General features: G+C 45.7%; 1 protein-coding gene across 7 annotated transcripts in view; it reads right to left on the reverse strand.

The window, feature by feature from the left end:
• Positions 1-22,500, reverse strand: part of LOC135235352 (arginine-glutamic acid dipeptide repeats protein-like) — a 180,992-nt gene that overhangs the window by 115,534 nt on the left and 42,958 nt on the right. The window contains exon 1 of one of the 7 annotated variants that reach the window (XM_064300772.1): positions 18,963-19,512. The exons of the other annotated variants lie outside the window; for them this stretch is intronic. The gene's annotated coding sequence lies outside the window, so the exon portion shown is untranslated. Of the gene's footprint in view, positions 1-18,962; positions 19,513-22,500 lie in introns of those variants that run through there. 7 annotated transcript variants of the gene reach the window in all.

Consider the following 22,500-nt stretch of genomic DNA (forward strand, 5'->3'; position numbering starts at 1 on the left):
GCGACTCCAGCTGAGCGAGCCCCGCTTTGAGCACGGCAACGGGGCGCAGAGAGAGAGAGAGAGAGAGAGAGCGCCAGATCAGATACAAACACACTCAGGAAACGCTAAAGCTCAGCTTCTAGCACAGCTGCGAGATTTGGGGGAGCCGGGGCGGGGGGGGGGGGAAAGCGAGGTAATTCCTTCCTCTCCACGGCAACACAAAGGAGATGCTAAAAGTAACCCAAACACAACAGATCTCTGTAATTGCTCTGAAAAAGCCTGGCTGACGGTTTTTTGGCGAGAGCGAGAGGTGGGTCGCAGAGTCTGAAAGGCGAACGCGGACGAGAGCGTTTTTTTTTTTTGGCAGCAGCCGTTTTTCCCGCCGCGGCTCAACCCTTCAGAAGTGGGAATGGGGGGGGGGGCTTCGGTGAAGTCCAGCCGTGCCGTCTCATGGAAAAAAAAAAAAGACAGGTCACTGTACCTACCCCACGTCTGGAGGGGACGACAGCGCTGTTCCACACACCACAAGCACCCTCAGCAGCCAAGAGTGAGGGCCACACTGCACTAATAACACACAAACAGCACATTGTGTGGATCGCGAGAATTACAGCTCAGCCCAACTCTCTCTCTCTCTCTCTCTCTCTCTCTCTCTCTCTCTGTCTCTCTCTCTGTCTCTCTGTCTCTCTCTCTCTCTGTCTCTGCTCTGTCTCTGTTCTCTCTCTCTCTCTCTCTCTCTCTCTCAGTCTGGGGAAATCTGCGGAGGGTTAATTATGTATGTGTGTGGGAGTGTGGGGCACATGGTTTTACACGCATTAAGTGGAGGGGGGGGGGGAGAAAAAAAAAAGAGAAGCTAAGCTAATGTGCAGATCAATACAGCGCAGAAAACAGACCGCTACACACAGCCTTACCAAGCTCACTGACTCCCCCCGCCCCCCCACGTAAATGGAGTCTCCTGTAATCTTACAAGCATACTTCTAGCATTATGGCGGTATGACGTAGCGGAGCACCAAAGCGTCAACATAAAGAGGATAGCGTACTGGCCGATTAGCAGCTGGAGCCGCAGCCGAAGTGAGACACGTTTTCCAGAATTTAAAGACGGTCAGGAACAATCATTCTCGAGAGCCGTTCGTCTGAACGCAACACACGCTTTTCCGGGCGGTAACGGGCTGCCCAACGAACACGAGATCCAAACGCAAAGCCAGCTGCACCAGACAGTCATCAAAACAGCTGGGGGAAGAAAAAAAAAACTGCATGCCATCTTAGGCGACTCCATATTTACTCACCGGTGTGTTAAGAATAACTGAGCAAACAAAAGAGCTATGTAATCCCTCAACAAACTAACGATGTAATCCCTCAACAAACGCTAAAAAGACGTTCAATCTGAGCGAATTCTTTGAATTAACTTGATTAATGTCTTTGGACAGTGGGGGGGGGAAGGTGCTTTTTTTGGTTTTGATGTTATGATAGTGAAAGCAGGGGAAAAAAAGGGCGATCGGACAACACTGAAAGCTATTGTGTCGGCACGCTGAAAATACTCCCAAGCTTGTTTAACTTCCTCTGAGAAAACAATTACCGCAGAGCTACTTTTACCCCAGTGTATATATACACGTGTCAGACCAAATGAGCAATGCATTATTCTAAAAGACAGCTGAGAGCTTGTGTTTGCGCTCTTAGCCGCGCGCCGCGCTAAGCTAATAAAAAAAAACTCCAACGAAGGGGAAATGTGGCCTGAAACTTTCATATTTTTCTTTCAGCGGCTCCTTAACGCGCACTCCAGCTCCCTGATGTATCGCCCTGGGTAACGGGACCAGGGGAACACCGACACCAGCCACCGACCCTCCCCCTGCAGCCCTGCGTTAAAAAAACAGGAACGGGGGGGGCATCTCAGCTCTGACCAATCGCACACCATTGCTGGCCTAGTAATGCGGGCTGTGATTGGTCCAGCATGATAGGGCCCCACCCACTATGAGTAATCAGATCAGAAAGATTCTGCTTCTCCTGCTTCATTATCTCCTTACGGTAATTAAGGTGAAGACAAGGGGCAGATCTAAAACCCCGCTTTTATATTCCCCCCCTGTTTAATACCCCCTGCTACGCCCCCCCCCACCCCTCGTTCCCCGCCCCATCCCCTGTCAGACAGAAGAGTCTCTCCCTTCCTTTAACAGATGGAACAAACCTCCTTACAATGGCAGCCCTCCTGTTTAAGGCCCAGCATTCATCACACGCACGCACGCACGCACGCACGCACGCACGCACACACACACACGCACACACACACGCACACACACACACGCACGCGCACACGCACGCGCACAACACACACACCGCCACGCCACGCACGCACGCACGCACCACACACACCACCACACGCCGCGCTCTAGCGCACACGCACACGCACACGCACACACACGCACATACACACACGCACACACGCACACACGCACACACGCACACACGCACACACTCATCAACCCGCATTGTATCATGTAGCAACAGCCCCGGTGCTAATTACACAGCGGCTCGTTTTTTTCCACCGCTGACGAGTCCGTAATTAGCGTGACGCCTCTGCTTCAAAAAAGATACCCCCACCCTCCCACCCCCCAACCCCCCCCCCCCCAAAAAATAAATAAATAAATACATATTTACAGCGTGTCCCGGCAACCCGGAGGTTTGATTTGTCATCACGCCAGAGAACAAAAAAATGATCTCCGGCTCGGCATTACGATGCCGCTCATGAACCAATTAGATGGGCGCTAAGCTAAGCGCTATCGATCCCCGACGCTCATCTTCGGCGGGCCACAAAGGGGAGCCTCGTAACCCAACACCTGCAGTCGGAGGGCCGGGCGCGCGAGAGAGAGATCCGCGATCCTGACAAGCGCGCGTTCAGCAGATCACAAAAGGGCCGACGTGTTTTATTAGACCGTTACAACACGCGCGCCCACCCAACAAACAAGAATAGGTGTGCGTTTTGAAAACCGGGGGCGGGGGTGGGGAGGCTGTCGAATCGCGGTCACAATCCAGAACCACGGGCCAACAGTCACACAGGCAGAGAAGACGGTAATCTTGGATCTGTTTCCGTTTTTTTTTTAAGAAACGACGCGTGTGGGGAAAGTCACAAAAAGCCGCTGAAATGGCTTAGATCTCCGTCTGACGTTTGATGGTCTTACAGCACTGCGAGGGTAGCGGGAAGATCGAGCCGTTTCGCAGGAGAATTGGCTACAGCAGAACCGCTGAAGCCAGTTCTGTGCAGTTTTTTTTACGCAGGGTTTATAGCCTGTGTCAAGCATTCCAAGCTTACACCGCACCTCACAAGCAACACAGCAGCCCCCACAAACTGCAACCCCAACAAACTAATGGGGCATTTGTGCTATGCTAGCAGCCCCTACAAACTCTCGGGGCATTTGTGCTATGCTAGCAGCCTCTACAAACTGCTGGGGCATTTGTGCTATGCTAACAGCCCCTACAATCTGCGGGGGCATTTGTGCTATGCTAGCAGCCCCTACAAACTCTTGGGGCATTTGTGCTATGCTAGCAGCCTCTACAAACTGTTGGGGCATTTGTGCTACGCTAGCAGCCCATACAAACTGCTGGGGCATTTGTGCTATGCTAACAGCCCCTACAATCTGCGGGGGCATTTGTGCTATGCTAGCAGCCCCTACAAACTCTCGGGGCATTTGTGCTATGCTAGCAGCCTCTACAAACTGCTGGGGCATCTGTGCTACGCTAGCAGCCCCTTCAAACTCCGGGGGCATTTGTGCTATGCTAGCAGCCCCTACAAACTGTTGGGGCATTTGTGCTATGCTAGCAGCCCATACAAACTGCAGGGGCATTTGTGCTACGCTAGCAGCCCCTTCAAACTCTCGGGGCATTTGTGCTATGCTAGCAGCCCCTTCAAACTGCTGGGGCATTTGTGCTACGCTAGCAGCCTCTACAAACTGCTGGGGCATTTGTGCTACGCTAGCAGCCCCTTAATGGCTTCCTGATGAGGAAGGCCATAAAAGTTGAAAAACACTCAGAGAGGAAAGGAACAGAGGGAGGAAACATAACCATACACAGACAGGAGGCTTTACAAAGAAGGGGGGGGGGAAATCCCATTAAAACTTGCATCTAGTAAAATGCTCTATATTTAAACGCACAAGGACAAACTCATGGGTGTGGTTATGATAATAAACAGAATTACAGATAAACAGAACTACATCATCTTACTGAAGGCTTACCTAGGCTAATTCTTTATACTGTTTAATTGCAGTTGATACTATAGTTAATACTATTGTTCACATTACGGTTTTCTGATTGAAACTGCAGTGCGTTCCTGCTTTGACTGAAACGGGATCTGACAACACAGCAAGAGGATCCTCCACTGGGCAGACACGCGTTTACTGCTAGAAGAACAACATCTCTTCAAAAACCAAAGAAACTGCAGCTGAAAGACACAGAACCTGCTTCAAGAACATCTTATCATTAGCCCATTTAACACTGTGTTTGTATGTATTACTTACGGTGTACTACAGTTTCCATGGAAACACAATTTATGTACGGTGATAAGAAATGTAGATGTTTGTCGCGCATATTAAACTGAGACTTCTCGTTTATTCCCTATCACGCTGTTGTAGTGTACTTTGTAAACCCTTGAATGACAATGTAAACATTTCTCAAAAGCTATGGAAATAAAAATAAGGGGAAACATTCGATAGACATGATCTTAAATATACAGACTCCAAATGCACGGGTCAGATGCAGTGCTCTTTAAATATATGCTAATGCTACTGCTGCAGGGAGACAGCTTTACATGCCACGTCACGTCAGGCCAACTTTTCATTTTCACATTAAACAAAAAACATTTTTGGAGAAGTGCCTACAGAACACCAAGAGAAAACACAAAGCTCCTTGGTGGGGAAAACAAAAATCTATATCAAATGAGGCAATTAACCAACACAACGCCACCTTTTATTTTCTAGGCAAAACATTCAGGTGACTAATACCAACATTAGTCAGATATTCTTGCAATTATAACTTTGGTAAACATCTCACTACTCCAATTACGAAGTTTTTTTTTTTAATCGGAAGAATGAAACCAGACATCAGGCGGGCAAAGAAAGACGTTTGCATGCACCAATAATTCCAAGGACTGGGCAAAAAAATCTAGTGGTGTTTCGCTTCATTGCGATTAAGACCTTACCCCAATTATAAAAATGAGACTGTGCTGTTTACATGACCATTCAGACAATCAGAGTTTTTGCCTTAATAGGGCTATGATCAGATTATCACTGCGCGTGAAACCTAAACGCAGTCATTATCACAGACGTGCTGACTACAACCCTCTGAAGCACGGTATATCTGTGCCGCCATAAATGAGCGATCCGGTGAACATGCAGCCTGTATCCTCCGTGACATGTTCACAAAGCATTTTCTCACCCCAAGTGACATGTTTGCTGTTACCCTATATTTTCCATGTGACATGTGCTACAGTGGAAGCATGTGGCGTTTCAAAGATAGAGATTTTTTTAACAGCTACTATGGCTGTGTGAGATGAGGGGGGTGGGGGGGTGGGGGGGGGGGGGGGATGCTTTCCTAAACATTTGGGCTGTCAAAATAAATCACAGCTAGAGGTGGGGGTGGAAAAAGAAAAAACCCAAAAAATCTTCACCATTCCTGAGACACGTACAGTCACTTACAGACTCTTAACACAGAGGTGAGCTGCTGTTCTCACACACACTAATAACCTTGGCCTGCCTATCAATTCCATTACTTTATGGAAGAGGAGGATTATAAATAGAAGTGCCATTTCTCACTACCAGCCTGTTTCAGCCTCCCCCCTCCCTCCTCCCCCCCCCCATATCATTAAATATTTATCCTTGCAGAGAGGCAGATCTCACCAAGGTGATAAGCATTTAGGAAGCGAAATCTTTCCCCTTTTTTCCACACAACAAAGGCGCATTCATTCGAGAGGATTATCTACAAGTGTTCCTTTAATCAGTGAAAGCCAGAACTACAGAAAACCCTCTCCAACTCAACCGTTTTAAACATCAACCTCCATCTTCAGATGAATCCGTTTTTATTTATTTGAATGGGGGGAGGGGGGGGGGGTTGGTTTTAAAATATCAAACGCTGTTGCGACAATGTTTTGACTCCTTGTAAGAGTGGCAGGGACTCCCTTTCACAGAGCTATCTCTTTCTTTGCCATTTTCCCCAGCACTGCTAGGCCAGCTCTTTTCCTGATGGCGAAGATATTGCATTTTCTGCTTTGGAGTGTAAACACCTGCTGGCAAAACCAAAGCCGTTGTCCCACTCCCCCCTCCCCCTCCCCCTCCCCCCACGCCCCCACCCCTCCCCCCCAGTGCTTGATGAAAGGCACGGAACCTTCGCGAGCCGAGGATTCCATTTACAGCGAGGCCGGCAGGGTGGAATCAGGGGGCTCCCAGAAGAGGGGGGAGGGCGGGGGGAAATAATCACTCACGCCTCATTGGCTGTAGCGGAGGCAGATGTTAAAGCACTCGCCGTGTTCATCATCTTTGGCGCATTTCTGCCGCTTTGTCTCTGCGCTTGTTTTTATTACAGAAACTCGCCGCGTCGTTTCCAATTTCTTTTCTTTCCCTCCCCCCCGCCCCCCCCGAGCGGCAGGAAGCGGGGAATTTTATTGGTACACGGCCACAGGACTGTAACTGAAGACCTAACCCCGGGTCTTTAAGTGGACGGCGCTTTTTTGGAGGGGGTCCAGGAATGGCAGGTTACGGGCCTGACAGTAACACCAGTGAGCCCGTAAACTGCAGACGCGAGGGCCTCTTAAAATGCCAGCAGTCTCCAATGAGTTAGTTACAGCTTTCACAACAAATGAGACACTTTGCTCGCAGTGTCTCGGCTGAATGGCCGAGTTTTAAAAGCGCAAACAAAGGAAGAAAAGCCCCAGGAAACCCAGAGGGGACAGCTTCAGGGCCCGGTCCACATTATGCCCGCTTTCCACTCGCGTGGTCTACGTTTTCAGTCCGTTAATGACAGGACGCTGTTCCAACTGGCTTTTGGCCGAGCGAAATGGACATAGGAAAGGGCGCCAGGTTCTGATTTCTCTGTGAGAAAAACAATAAAAACCCAGCACACAAAACTACACCAAAAAGAAACATTTCCGTTTCAGGTTACACCGTTTTTTTTTTTGTTTGTTTTTTTTTTTTTTTAAATGACCAAACATTCATTTGGAAATAAAGAAATGTCATACACTTCTCAAGTCAGCAACACAACATAGGCTAGGCCTGGGGGGGGTTTAGCCGACATCCACATTTCTGTGGTTACTAAATCAATAACTGTCAAACTTATCTGTCCAAGTGCAGCACTGCATAGTCAGACTCCATTTTGGCTCCATGGGAGTTTACAGCTGAAGTCAGAAGGCTGAAGTTAGCAGGCTGAAGTTAGCAGGGTGAATCTAGCGGTGCAGCACAGAGTCCCGCAGCTTCATTAGGCTCACAGTCGCCCGCTCAGTGACCCGCACGTTAACCCCCGGGGTCAAGAACGCCTGACCCCCTCACAAACACCCATCATGCCTTTGTGTTTTCTTACAACCACTTGTACATTCATCCGCTGCGACAAAAAAACGCCGTCCTGCGTCAACGACTCTCAGTCAGGCTCACGAGAAGGAGAGAGAGAGAGAGAGAGAGAGAGAAGAAAAGAAAGAAAAAAACTGTGTTTTCAGCTCTAAATTTGTCCGTAAAAAAAAAAATCACTAAATGAATAACAGTGTCTAAAACTGTGCCACCTCGTGAAATATTATTAGGGTTTTTAAAGGGCTCGGAGTGCAGCAGCCTGTCCCAACAGAAGATTTCGAAGCCATTTCACAGCCAGACACAACGCTGCTGGTATTTAAAAAAAAAAATTTTTTTAAACTAAAAAAAACATTGCACTCCCTTCTCCTCTTTGTGCTCCCGTGGTCACAGGTCTTTGGCCACACCAGCAAAAAGAAACAGACTTACTCTGCATCGTGAAAAATAAACAAAATAAAAATAAAAACATTTTTGGATCACTGTATTGAGCTGAACCAAACTAATTCAGAGTTATGGTTATTAGACAATCCCCTGGAAACAAACAAATCTGCAGTGATACACTGACCTGTAATTACTGATAAATGTCTGTATTTTTTTATTTATAAATTTATACTCAAATATATGTGTGAGGTACTGCATTCCAGTGTCCAATGAAAAAAAAAAAAAGTCCTAAGTTTTTTTTTTTTTGGCCAGAAGAGGAAGCAATCATTTTTAATTGGTCTACTTCAAGAGGGCTTAAACAGGTTAAGGAAATCTCTGTTTCAGGAGCAACATACAGCAAGAGGGTGGTGTTAAAATGCTAATGCTAATTCACAGGTCTGTCCATAATGCATGCAGAACAACACTGTGGCAAACAACCGACTTCACAAATTCTATGCACCAACAAACCTAGTTCCTAGTATACAATGTGGAACACAATTTTGCCTGTCATTATCTCGTGACCTAGGTATGGGGGAAAGCATTTTGCATGATGCGATGAGAACTCATTTCACCCTTTGGCCAAAGCTAGGCAAGACAAGGTAAAACTAACCGGTGTAAATTACCTATCAACGTGATTGGAGAGGAACTCTACTTTACCACTGTGTGAAAACAAAATTAAAATAACCATTATCATACTGATTGGACTAGCTAGACAGAACTCTAGCTTGTCCAACTGGGGGAAAAAAAAGACAAAACTAAAAATAAAATAAAAAGGCTTATAGATATAGTGAAGCAGATGCTCCTTCATAAATATTAACCTTCAAAAGGTCAATGGTAGGTCTGTGGGAGTGCTGCGTGTGACAATTTGACCTCGGGCAGAAACGACCCGTAGATTTGCGTAGCCCAAGTCCACGCTTGAAACCCAGGTGAAGATGAAATGATTAACCTTGGTTCACTCTTTCAAACAGGTCATTAACATTTTTAATGCAAACATTGTTTTTTTTCCCCCACATAATTACAGTTAAAAGAAAATAACCTTTGTCATTATAGTCCGCTATGCAAATGAAGTAGACAGAATGCTGTAGGCTCTTTGGTGGAATCATTCATTTGTCCTAAAAACGAATCCCCCACCCCCACCCTCCACCCACCCACCCACCCCCTGCCCTCCACCTCTCAAGAAAAACCTTTTCTGTCAGGGTCTAATTTATTACAGAAATATAACACTGAAGACAAGTCCGGAGCAATTTATGAACTCTGAAGACTTTATGTCTTGTTCTGAGCAAGACAGCAGCAGATTAAGTCAACAGGAGCCCGAATGGTCCTCGCAGCTTCCGAACTGAAGAGACGAGAGACGTCTCGCTCGCGGGGGGGGGGGAAGGGGGGGAATCGCCTGCGCCTTGTTAACATGGCCGTGCGAAGAGAAGAAAATAAAAACAATGAGAGCGAGGAGCGCGCCTCTCCCGCAGAAAGGTGCGAACGCGTTTCGGTCGGGCGTCGGGCCTAATGGCTCCGTGAGTGATTACCTTCTTAACCCCGCCGAATCTCCCTCGCTCGCCCGCCCGCTCCCAGCGAGATGAATCCTCTCCCTTACCTTCCACCCACCCCCCCTCCAACCCCCCCCACCCCCACCCTCCCTGTTTCTGAGAGCGCCAGCCCCCATTCCTTACAGTCATTTACATTTTTTAACAAAGTCCTAATTCGCCTCTTCAAAAAAGGTCAGGCGCTTCACTGGCGCCTGGGGCAGCCTCGTCATCTCCCTAATTAATCTGAAGAATGGGCTCGCGTTCGAGGGAAAGAGGATCAAATCCAATAAGCTGTCATTTCTAATGACTGTTTTGCTCGGCGCTGTGCGTTAATGCGGTCTGTCGACGCACACACACACACGCGCGCGAGAGAGAGAGAGAGACCATTCTGATTTCATCTTGATGAATTATTAGGATGACCCTGACAAGGAGAGGCACATCCAGCATGATAATAATCAATCTTGATGGTGCTGTTTTTTAAGCAAAGCACCACGCAGACAAAAGCCGCGGCCACTTCTGCGCGTGATGAAGCAAGGCGTTCGTCAGTACTACAAGGAGGACTGAAGCCATCAAGACATCAATATACACTAAAATCCCATATGCAGCTCTGACAACAGAGGGCAGGTGCACAGCCATGCAATCTGTCCCAGAATTCAACCGATAAACATGCAGAAAGGAACCTAAAACAGAGGAAGGAAGAATGTTTTACTAATTTCTCAATACTGCCCTTTTCGGAAATTATTGGCGATTTTCTTGACAATCAATAATTCCCAAAGGCAAGCCCTCGTAAGTGCCTTTAAAGTGAAAATTGTGTTCAGTGACGACCCAGAGGAATCGTTTTCACCCTGCCCTAGTACTTTACAGCCAAACAAATCCTCCAGAGTAAACTGCCTTTAGGGGGGGGGGGGGGGAATTAGCAAAACACAAACAAGATCAATGGAAAAAATGGCAGATACGTCGGTTTAAAGTCTGGGCAGTTATCATTAAGGACTGAGCAGCCGATGCATAATTCACAGCATGATGTATAATTCAGAGCGCACAAGCAGTTTTAATGCATTAATAAAACTGCGATGAACTTGCGCATGTAAAACACTTACAGTTTAAACCACACTAACTCCACACAACGCGACGCCTGAGTAAACTTGTTTTCCGAAGCCTCGGCTCGACACCTGAAGTTTGACGCCGGTTATTTTTTAGAGACGATCCTGGCTGGGATGATTCACTGCCCCAGACCAGCCCCAGGAAGCCATTTGTTGTGTTTAACTCACAAACGACAGAGCAGTTGAGATCTTTTATTGCTCACGTTGCCTGCTACTTCTGGTGCCTTCAACGCCTGCGAACTGACAGAATTTGTCACGTTCAAGACAAACGCGTTTTATGAACGAAGTAATTGAAAAAAAAAAAACCTTGTGAAAGTATGGTTTATGTTACACTACAAACTAAGGGTTTTTTTTTTTAAGTTTATGACTTGCCATAACTTCACTGACCATATATTCTTACCGTGTTAGCTTGACTCGATGTTCACGGCTACGGATAGCCTAACTGATACTTTATGAGAACTGTGCCTTATCTGACCTGGGATCTGTAGTTGTTCTAGTGACCTTTGGTATGCACTTATTGTACATTACTCCACATAAAAGAATCTGCCAAATAAAATGTAATGTAATGTAGTGTTTTGCACTGTTGTGTTTAAAGCCACTGTGTGTCTATGAAATCAAGATTCTGTTCACCTCGGGCACCAGTCAAACGGAAGGAGTGATGCGATCTGCGAGAGAGTCATAATGGAAGGACAGAAATGGCACTCGGCCCTGTCGATACAAGAAAAGAGGCGCTCCTCTTAACTCCAATTCCACTTTGCTGCCGAATTAAGATGCCAGACAAGAAAAGGGCCACGATGTCATCCAATAAAACGTGCGACGGTGAGGCTCCAACTCAATCAGACGGATTGGAGGTTACCAAAAAAACAATCTTAAAAATCGAGTTGAGTGAATTCCTCTTGACAAGGCCAAAATTAACTGGGTAACAAAAAAAACTGTTTGCATGTTGATATGCAGGGAGGAGCACTATACCGTTAATACACAAAATTCTTTAATAAACAGGCTTTTAACACATAGCCTAGCCTAAACATACTTAGCCATATACGTCAAACAGAACAAACAGCAAAAATGAAATTCTGAAGCTGAGATATGAAAATATCTACTTACTCAGAGGCCATTCATCCACTCACACACAAAAAAAAATGTCAAGGAACATCACATTAACTACAGCCACCCCCCTTCCCTAAATCATGAACAGTTACAACATGCCCTTAGGCCTGAGCACAGGCCAGTGCACCACTCACTCACTCACTCACTCACACTCTCTCTCGCGATCTCTCTCTGAAACCTGAGGCATCACCAATCCCAGCATTCACCACACAAACAGGAAACTGTCTACACAAGCTGTGTAAAGTCCAGCCAATTCCATCAAGCGGACAGATTAAATAACTATCCTTCAGTGCCCTGTCAAACTCTCATCAGCCTCTATGCAACAACTGAGCCGGTACAACACACTTTCAGGGAAAAAGCCCCTGTCTGCATTACCCTTGATCCTCCTTCCCCCTTTCTGCATCCAATAATGTTCGGCTCAGACTATGATCCTGAATGCCTGCCCATTCTCTACACATTCAGCCAACAGTAAATCATTTTTTCTAATTAATTAAGCCACATTCTTGCGTGCCGGGGCTGAGATCCTTTTGTTAGCTCGTAAAACCTTTTGTCCATTTGACCACATTCAAATCGAATTATCTGTATTTAAGAAATAACTTATATTATTATTTTTTTCCCAAACCAATGCTGCAGTGCCACACAGCACGTGTTATCCAAAAACTGGCAAACTACAATTTTATTTCTTTCCAGTGCAGTATCTCAGTAATGGCTACCAAAAATCCTGGGATTACAGATTATTTCTACCCAACAAGCTGGCTATCCCAACAGCAAGATCAATTCTCTTTGCGTTTCTAGGCTTGTAAGATGTTCTAATCGGCAAGCAAAGCGGTGAAATACATTTAGATACATAATTCACAACAGTGAAATGCCACAAGCTTTTGGCCAGCAGTCAACCTGATTAGCAAGGTGTCATGAGAGCTGCTGAGGCACAACTACCAGAGTTTCAGAGTAAAATATTAGCCCAAAAGGTTATCAAATGTATGCAAATGAATGTAAACAAATCTATCCGACCTGTCACACCCTGCAGCCCTGTATGTCAATATCCTAACTAAATAGCATACATACACCAGGCCTGGCGATTTTGTCCTTAACCTCCAGTTGCACAGATATAATCTGGCATGCAAGCCCTACCATAGCCTAATCTACAATGCATCAACATGCCCACCGCAACAGGGATTCCCATGTAGAATCTTGTTACACTAATCCATCTGAATTGTTACACCGCACAACCTCTAAAATAAGCATCTCAACTACTGCATTTCACTCAGCCCCATCAACCCAACAAACATGTACGTCTGTTACAGAATCCTACTCCTACTATGCGCGGTAACATGTCCCTAAGCGTTACTACTTTACACAAGCAATTACATGTTTTCACGTGCAAGCTAAACTTATTCAGCCTAGCATTTACAGTCGTTTCCGTGCACTGTCACCCAAAGGCAACGTGAGTCATGGCTCACAAAAAGCCAAAAGCTAGCGTAGGCAAATACATACCCATTCACACTCCCACATTTACAATTATGGAAACACGAAAACATTAACTGCTAAAATTAGTCATAACCAAGGAGTTTTAACACGCTAAAAAAAAGATTAGTTCAGCTTTGATTTCTCCCTCCAAAACACATTTCAGATCAGCCTTCAGAGCGGCGTCGGGAAGCTCTTTGTAAATACATCCTGGAAGATCGGGAGGATCGACTTCCTCTCCGTACATATACAACAGCAGCTCGCAGATTTAATTATTCATTCAGAGTTTGCGGTCCGACCTCTGGGGAGGCAATCAAAGACAGAAAACATATCAGAGAGGCTTTCTGCTGGGATCAGCACGTGACGCGTTTCTTTTGTTAATGTTCACACTCTGTTAACGTGATTAAATGCCTGACCAATCCCTCACGCGCCCGACATATGGACATGCATAACACGCTAAGAGCTGAAATCGCTAAAAGGCAAATAGGTGGGGTCAGTCAGGCACTCGCGAACAGGTTCATCGGGAGGACGTTCTGAATGAACGGCATAGGCCTACTACATTCACATCGCTCACAAAGCATTATAAATGTGACGCTTTCCATCTCTCCTAAACCCAGTAATGCAATGACATCAGGCACCTGCGCACATTGTGAGCCTGCTGGTAGAGATGGACAGAAATCTTCTGTTGCTCAATCCCATCTACACTCATCTCCTCCTCCTCCTCCTCCTTCTTAAACCTCAGTATTTCCTCAGCCTGACCTTCCGGCGCGTTTCTGGTCTAAAACCGCGGGTCATTTCCAGTGTGGAGTCCACTCAGGGACGCGGTTTCCTCTGGGATCCATTTCTGCGGCGGACGGAATTACGCTTCCAGTGTACTAAGCAGTCATCTGATACGGTGGTGATTTATCTGCAGCTGGTGATGGCTCGTATCCTCGTTTTTTTTTTTTTTTACCAGCGCGCGCTCCATTTTCTCCACAGCTAAACTTAATTCCACATGCTCGTCGTGCGCTATCCTGCTACAAGCGCGGCTTTTATTGACACATGGAAGTTGTAACAAACAGCATCTGCACTCGTTGATTTACGGCTCCCGAGCATATAATAATACAAGAAATAGTCTGAGGAGAGTATAAAGAAAACAGTTCAATGTAACTTTAGTGGAAAAGTCAGAGGAGCAAGCTGTTACGGTTTTTTTTAAATGGGAGAATAGTCGTATAGCATTTAATGCATTTTGGAATCACATTTGTTTCATGTCTATGCTCCAAAATCATCTTTATTTGCTATTGGTTATATCTAAAGTACTTCCATCCTCTCCCCATTTGCAAGGGCTGCTTAAGGGGGTGTCAATATATAAAATGAACACTGTTGACAGATTTCTTTAGTTTAATGGAAATTCTGGTGTTGGTCTGCATCTGTACTACACAATTTAAAATAGCTCATGATGGAATGGCCAGGGTATTTATGAAAAAACAAAACTATATTAAATAGCAAAAATCCAATTCTGTCTCCTCTCTAAAGTCATAAGCATGTAACATGTCAATATTAATGCCCGCGGAAAGCGGGTCAATGGTTCTTAACTGCAATATTTCAAATCGTTTTCTTCAATTCAAAAAGACAGCTATCTGGCTGCAAAGTGAACAAGGCCCCAGTGCCTCAGTATAAAGCTACGAAGCCAACAACTGCCAACATTTCTATGTATGCTGGAAAACTTACCCAGTTTACAGGGTTAGTTTCTTGTTTATTTGTTTGTTTTTGTTAAAGCTACTTTCATCAGCAAGCTAACGTCGGCAAAAGTATCATAAACAGCTCGGGACAGGATCATAAACAGCTGAGGATCTTCCTCTCCGCCTCTGCTCTCCTGCACTATGTGGTTCTCATGTCTCAGGACTCAAGACTATATGAATGAGGCCCATCAGCAGGCACACACTGACTGTAACCATCTGTTTCCTGGCCACTTACACCATGGCAGACCATCCATTTTCAAAGGCTAGCGTGCACGCGCGGCTCAGCAAAAAAACCACCAGCTGTCATGTCTACCTCTCCTTCCAATGACAGGATTCTCTCTCTTCTTCCTCCTTCTTTCTTGGTTTTTTGTCATCCGCAGTGGTGTACATGCAATGAAAAAACCCTGCTGCTACACTGACAGACAGACGGACGGACAGACACCGTAGTACCCGCCCAGTAAAAACCTGCTATCACTCACAAGGTACTCTTTTCAGGATATCTTTTCGCTCGCTCACGAAGCGGAAAGAAAAAAAAATTCCTAAGGGCTGCACACGTCAGGGACCGAGACAGACAGGAAAACCCCTGCATCAGAACAAATTGCCAGGTCTGAGGTGCTACCAGCACCCTACCGTCTCATCTGGAGCTCTTCCTTTCGAGCCAGACACCCTAACCCTCCGACTTGTTTTTTTTCCGAAAGACCGGCTTGCTTATAATAACCTCCTCCGCGGGCACGTCACCCCCGGAAGGTCAGCGTTACCCGAGGTGCGCCAGAGAGACCTGGGCCGACCGTGCGTTTCCTGCTCCTCCCCCGCCCCGCCCCACCGCCCCACCCCCCCCCACGTACAGCAGTCTGCTGGCCCCGTGCCCGGGCCAGCCAAGCGCAAGTAGGCATGTTTATCCTTTGTTGTCACCGTGACATCAGCAGCCGCCTCTGGTGCCCCCTGAACACTGCCCTCAAAAACGGCACGGCTCGTTTTACAAGGCAGTCGGATAAAAGACCCATTTATCGTTTTTTTATTTATTTTTTTAACATTTTGCACTGTACCCAATTAATGAGTTTTTTTTTTTTTTCTTTTTTTCCCGGAACAAGCTTTCACTGGAGGCCCGGGTCACTACTGCAGAGGCTGGAGAGGGGAATGCCACACGTTGTAATTTTGTGGCTGGGGGAACGCAGGCTTGCAGTTGAGTAAAGCAGTAGTCACGTTCGGAAAACACAGATCACCACATACCTGTGGACAGTGAGAATAACACTCCCTAGGAGCTTAATGGAAGACTTTAGAAGCCATTTTTTTATCAATACACTTAGTCATCCTCAAAATGCCTACTGGTGTTTCAAGATAATACTGAGCTGTTTGACCAACCGTAAACGAATCTGGCATTTTGCTATCAGTTGGCTACACAATGTGAACCCACAACTCTGGGCATGATTAAAGGTTCATTTCGTACCAAAAATACCAGTTCCACTATTCCACATTACACAATTCAGTTCCCCAACCAACACAAAGGCAGAAGCTGGGCTCTACAGGGCTCCCATTTTGAAAACTGATGTGTGCTAACTGGAAAAATGTTTGGGAGCACAAGTAATAATTGGGATGCATTAGTGATCTCCAAAATATTTCAATACACGTGCTCCATGGGGAAAAAAATGTTAGCGTAGCGCCCTGAACAGAAGAGGTTTGGGAACCAGAACTCTACAGCTCGCCCAGTACCAGTTTCAGCAGTGAAAGAGCCCTTAATGTTGACCCCCCCCCCCCCCCAAAAAAAACACATTCAAACTCCCACTTGCCTCTGTGGCAGATGTCCCATTCACTGCTTAAACACTGATCTGATCTCAGAATTGGTTTCAGAAACAAAAGAAGAACAAAAAAACCCCCAATCAATTTAATGATTTGAAACCAGTGTAAGAAAAAGTCAATACAGGAAGTAACTGGCTTAACAACCATCAGCCCAACGTTTTACAGCCAAAATAACACCACCGGCTGGCAGTTTTTACATTTTGATCAAGATTTCAGTTACCAAGTAACATCTTTAAGTTAGACAAAAAGCTCAGGCCTTTAAAAAAGAGCACGGCTAACAATTACCTCAGATTAAATATTTACTGAAATATGTGAAACGTGACATCTCTAATAGCAACATTGCAGATGTCAAGATAATAACTTGGGGGGGGGGGGGGGGGCAGAGGAGGGGGGGTGGGGGGCGCTTGGAAGCTCTGGGAAAATATATTTGAGTTACAAGCCACCAATTTCCAGTCAATTATCTCCAGTGGCTGTGCTGTGAATGAGGAAGGCAGTGTCTTCCCACTTCAGTGAATTAATCACATCTGAATCATTAAGCCAGGGGTCAGCTCCCAGTTAACACAAGAGAGGGGAGAGAAATATGCCAAAAGAAACCCAAGGACGGCTAAGATAAAAACTATGACCAAAAGCCAATTAACATTTAAGGCTTTTAAATGATCTTTCCATAAAAAATGCAGGGGGGGGGGGGGGAGTGGGGAGGGAGGGGGGTGGGAGTACTTCCACTTCCAATAAAAACAAAAGGGAGAGCCCTACAGAGAAGCTCATTTAAAAAACATGCTCTAGCTTGGAGTCAGACTCTGCCACCCCTGCTTATGGGTTTGGTGTAATTAAAGCCTACTGGTTTCTGTTTTTTATTTTTTATTATTTTTTTTAAAACCGCCTGCAATCTCCCACACCACCTAGGCTACAACAATCTGAAAATGCCCTGGAGATCAGGATTCCAGCGTGATTCCCATGAAAAATATATGACAAATATTACTGGAATTTATTTTAAAAAAATAACTAAACAAAAAAAGAGAGACAATTTCCCCTTCGCACAAACAACAACAGTAACAGTCAGAAGAGCAGAACATGAAAGCCGTGTCTCTTTTTTTTATTTATTTAGAGTGCCTTTCCCCATCACTCTTGCTTTTTCTTTTTTTTTTTTTTTGCTACAACAATCACATCACTGTGGGTTGACTAATCACACACAGCTCCACAGAGGCCAGGCCCCCCAGTGCACCCTGCATGGTCTGTGCACTCACGGCAACAAAAGGAAGCAAAGCTGATTTGGTTGCCCCCCCACCCCCCACCCCCCCCCCCACTTTTCTTTTTTTTTAACAATCGGCAACTGGTCAAGCAAGTCCACCCAATGCCTCCGCACCTCTCCCTGGGTTTTGAGTAAACACACCACGATAGCTCATCACACCCTAGCTCACATGAATGGAATTTTTGAGAGGCTTTTCCGACCGCACATTTATTACTTTGTTGATTTATTTTGGGACTGCTACTCTGTTTAACATGTGGTAGGCTAGATATCCTTACAAAGTATGTAGTTCCAAGCATGAAATGTGGGTCTAGGAATCAGACATATGGGGATGATTTTAAACTAAGGATTTGTTTAGTCTCCATTACCTAAACTTTAAAAAACGTCCAGAATGCAAGAAATGCTTAAGGTATGACGTTAAAAGAATTACTAATGCAGATTCCAAGTGGGCTGAAACAAATTTGATATTTGTGCCTAAAGTACTTCACGCTGGATAATAGGACACAAATATGTGGTGTATTGTATTTATATGTAAATGATGTGGCCTACAGCTTTGTACAGGCTACACAATGTCCCGGCAAGGACGAGTTCAATTCAGTTGTAAATGCGATGAGATATTCACTTAAAACACGACTGAATTGTTAAGAAATGATCTGCGGGGAATGGCTGGACAATACTTGTAGATACTGTCTCCTGGGCGAGAACCCTCGCCTAGAAAAGCTTTCCAAAACATTCGCTTGCTAGCCAAGTTTTACTGCAGTGTAGTTTGCCAAGTAGCAAGACGACTTGGAGATTGCTAGAAGTCATACGTACCTAAAACATTTCCATAGCGACTGCACGCTTTCAGGCTTCGTGTGTTCTATCAAAAGTACAACACGTCTAACCGAAAGCTACAGTAAACCAAGCTTTCAACCTATCACCTCGAGGCGTAATTGCCAACATTCCATCTCAACCCCAGCGCACCCCCCCACCCCCCAACCCAACCCCCCGCGCCGCACACACATACCCACCCACATCCTTTCTCACCCCCCGCTAGCCACATCTACCTTTTATACAATGTCGCTAATAATACTCACCCGCCAGTCTGATTATCTTTAAGTTCCAACAGTCTGCAGCAAAAAAAACTTCAGTCGCAATTCCGTCCGCGACTACGAACTGACCCCTTCAGAACCTTCCTCCTGGCCTGGGCCAAATCCAAGAACGGACCAAACAGTATCACGCAGGCATTTTATCCGTTAACAGTCGCTGTCCGCACAGAAGCAATGGGCACTTGCTTCAACAAAAGACGGCCTTGCTTCGCTAATTTATTCTAACAAAAAACGCCAAGGGACGGGTGAAACACACGGCTTCACCCGGTCCGCTTGTGCTGTGCCGTGTCTCTCGATGCTGAAGTACCAGATACAGCACTGTAGTTTGCGATAGGAAATCAGCGAGTTCGCCGTTTACCGACTCCGCTTCCTTTTTCCACACACGCGCTCTGTCCCCCCTCTCCCTCTCTCGTATGCGCGCACGCACACACACACACGCACACACACTCTCATACACGCACACACACCACGTTCTGCCTATCTCTCTGGATGCCCCCCTCCCTCAGCTGTTGTACAGACGCATACACACGGCTGACCTAGTCTTTCTTTATCCAGACACTAGTGAGAGAGAATTACCCCCCCCCCCCAAACACCACTAAAAACCGGGCAATAGAAAAACATGGACTGGATTCAAATGATCGTTGGGAAAACGGAGCTCTATGGGGGATCGTGATTGATGGGTAATCTTAAGAGCACGGTCGACTCGAAAATGCAACGGCAAGCAAGGTATTAAGGCGAAGTCCCGAGTGTGATCAACCCGTTCATATTCGTGGCAACTGCGAGTAAGATTAATGCACGAGACACCCATAATTTAATAAAAATCAAACGTATGGGATAGTGGATATTTATACCTACATATAATAATCAAAGATGCTAATAATAATAATAATAATGAGTAAAAGTATTGTTTATGTACTGGTGTGCACTGGACTTTTGCGGTAGCCTAAGAAATGTTAACAGACAAAAATATGCGAACAAAACGGGGGAAAAAAAACGATGTGGTGCATGTTGTCGGAGTGCGCTTTGTAAACTGTGACCCTCGTCTGCATATGGAGATAATTGATTAATCCACCGCTTCAAAACAGCCAGTTCGTTTTTCAAACACGGTAACCCATACGCAGCCTTTAAAAATGCATGACCTCAGTCACTGGAAAGCAGAGCGTTAAGTGAGTAAACGGTCCAGGTCCTGACACGTTCACTCTGTATTATAGGTAAGCTCACACACTGACATTCTGCCAAGTTACTGTACTCAGTGTGTTTCCATAAAATTTTACAAACAAACACACGCGCACAGGCACATACACGCACACACACACACAAACAATCCATATTCCTTTTTTTTTTTTTTTTTAAAGTACTACAACACAAATTATCTAGGATGAATAAACACGGTCCACGATATTACAGCCTCAGCTTGCAATTATCACTCAATAATTTTCCTTTCCAATTTAGTCACCCACAACCACTGTACCTCAGACATTTCAACTGTCTAACAATCCTCGAACAAAGAGACATTATCCAGAGGAGTCGGGTCAGGCGTGTGATTTGCATGCAACAAGAACAACCGTGTCTATTTTAATTAGTTTGAAAGCTCTAACTCCACTCCCCGCTAATACAATCAACCATTACCAAACAAACAGAACGCACTGGCCATTATTAACACCTTTAGTATCTGAAGACACACCGCGCGGATCAATAGGAATTGAGTTGGAGGCGTTGTGGGTCTTCAGTTGTGCTGGATGTACGCTAGGCCTGTCAGGTTGTCAGTTTGAGTGGAAGTCCCTGGTGATCCCAGGGCTGGCGAATACCTCCCCCTCTCCTCCCCTCCTCCCCTTTCCTCCCCTCCACCCTCACCATGTTAGGCTGAGACAGGGTGACTCCTGTTCACCCCCCACCCCCCCCCCCAAGCATAAAGCCTTCACCCCAACTTCTGATTCAAACCAGCCCGTTCCTCGACTCCGACACACACATCAAGCTTCATTTCTGCGAGCGGAAAGCTGTCAAGTGCACTGTTGCCACTCCGCACTTGCTCTTTTTCCACCTTAAGCAGCCGCACAAAAAAAAAAACCAACTGAGAAAAGCATCAAACCGGACTGATTAGGAGATGGATGTGGACCACAGACAGGAGAGGAGGGGCATGAACGTAAAACACCAATACAGGAGTTCACTGCATTTTAAATGTAGAGAATGGTGACAACACCAAAACCAACGCATTCCCAGTTCAGGAGAACTACCCAATAAAAAAATCTGTTTTTATGACATGGACTCAGACTATTACTTTACCTTTGAAAATCTGAGGTGGAAAAGCTACCAAAGAATGAAAGTATGTAACCATTACAACAAGGTAGCAGTACCATGATGGCCACACATAGCCATGCACATTTGAACCAAAACAAACCAAACGGCTAGTTACGCAGACAGCGAATCCCGAGCGCACAAGCAAACATCCCATTATATACGGCAGTGTTCAAACGGGAGGTTTCTGCAAAATAAATTACATTTAACAGACTCCTCTGGCCAGGTAAGGCCATTACAAAAGGATTAATGCGGTGCCACATCCTTACAACATGCAGCTTTGTAACCGCAAATTGATGGCTGAGAGAAATTGATTAAACCAAATGAAAAAGGAATCCACACACTTCACTCTCTTGCAGTTTTCCAGCCTCTAATTCCCCCCAGAAGGCCCACACAATTGTTGAAAATAAAAAAATCTAGGAGGAAATATTAGTTATTAAATGTCATTTTTATATATTACATTTATATTAAGTTTTGCTTTGATGACTGCTACGCTTCTCTACTGGCATGGGAAATTTTTTTTTATTTCATCATTGCCGTTTGAGAAGTCGGAGCAATTTCATCCTTAACGGCACAAAACGTAGCCGGTGCTCTCAGCCTCGCGAGCCGAGCGGGATAATTATATACTGACTGCCACAGCGACGCAGTCGCACAGTAATGCCTGTTTGCACGGCATGACAGCCCCGTTGTAGACATAACTTACCATGCTGATTTAATCATCCCTATCATAAGGACCGCTCCTCAATGCTCCCGTCTCAGCCATCTTGAGACCCATTAGTCTGCGGAGGCTGAGAGCCGGGGCCCATGCCAGCGGCTGAGAGCGCTTCCTTAAAGGGACTCTTTCATTTAAAAACAAAAAAAAACACATCAAATAAAGCGCAAGTTGCACTTTTAAAAAAATGCAATCGCTAACGTTGATTTGAGAGTTATAATTTCGGAAATCAGTATTCGCGACCGAAGGTTCAGTCTTTTAAAATCATAATTCAGGCAGGTCGGGGAGGGCTGCTGCTGCTGAAAGACCGGATCCCGGCTGAAGTCTGGATCCGGATCCGGATCCGACTCCGGGTTTTCCCGGCTACCTTCCGTTTATCGCATGGCCCTGTCAAGTCGGGCACCATTAACAGATAATGAAAGGAGACAACCGGTGCAGTTACAAGCAAAGCACTCCACATTCTACAGGCCTAAGCATGTATCTGGGAAAGCTGACGGCGTCTATTCAGCCCTGCTCAGC

The sequence above is a fragment of the Anguilla rostrata genome, chromosome 11 (genome assembly GCF_018555375.3).
Source record: "Anguilla rostrata isolate EN2019 chromosome 11, ASM1855537v3, whole genome shotgun sequence".
NCBI classification, from domain to species: Eukaryota; Metazoa; Chordata; class Actinopteri; order Anguilliformes; family Anguillidae; genus Anguilla; species Anguilla rostrata.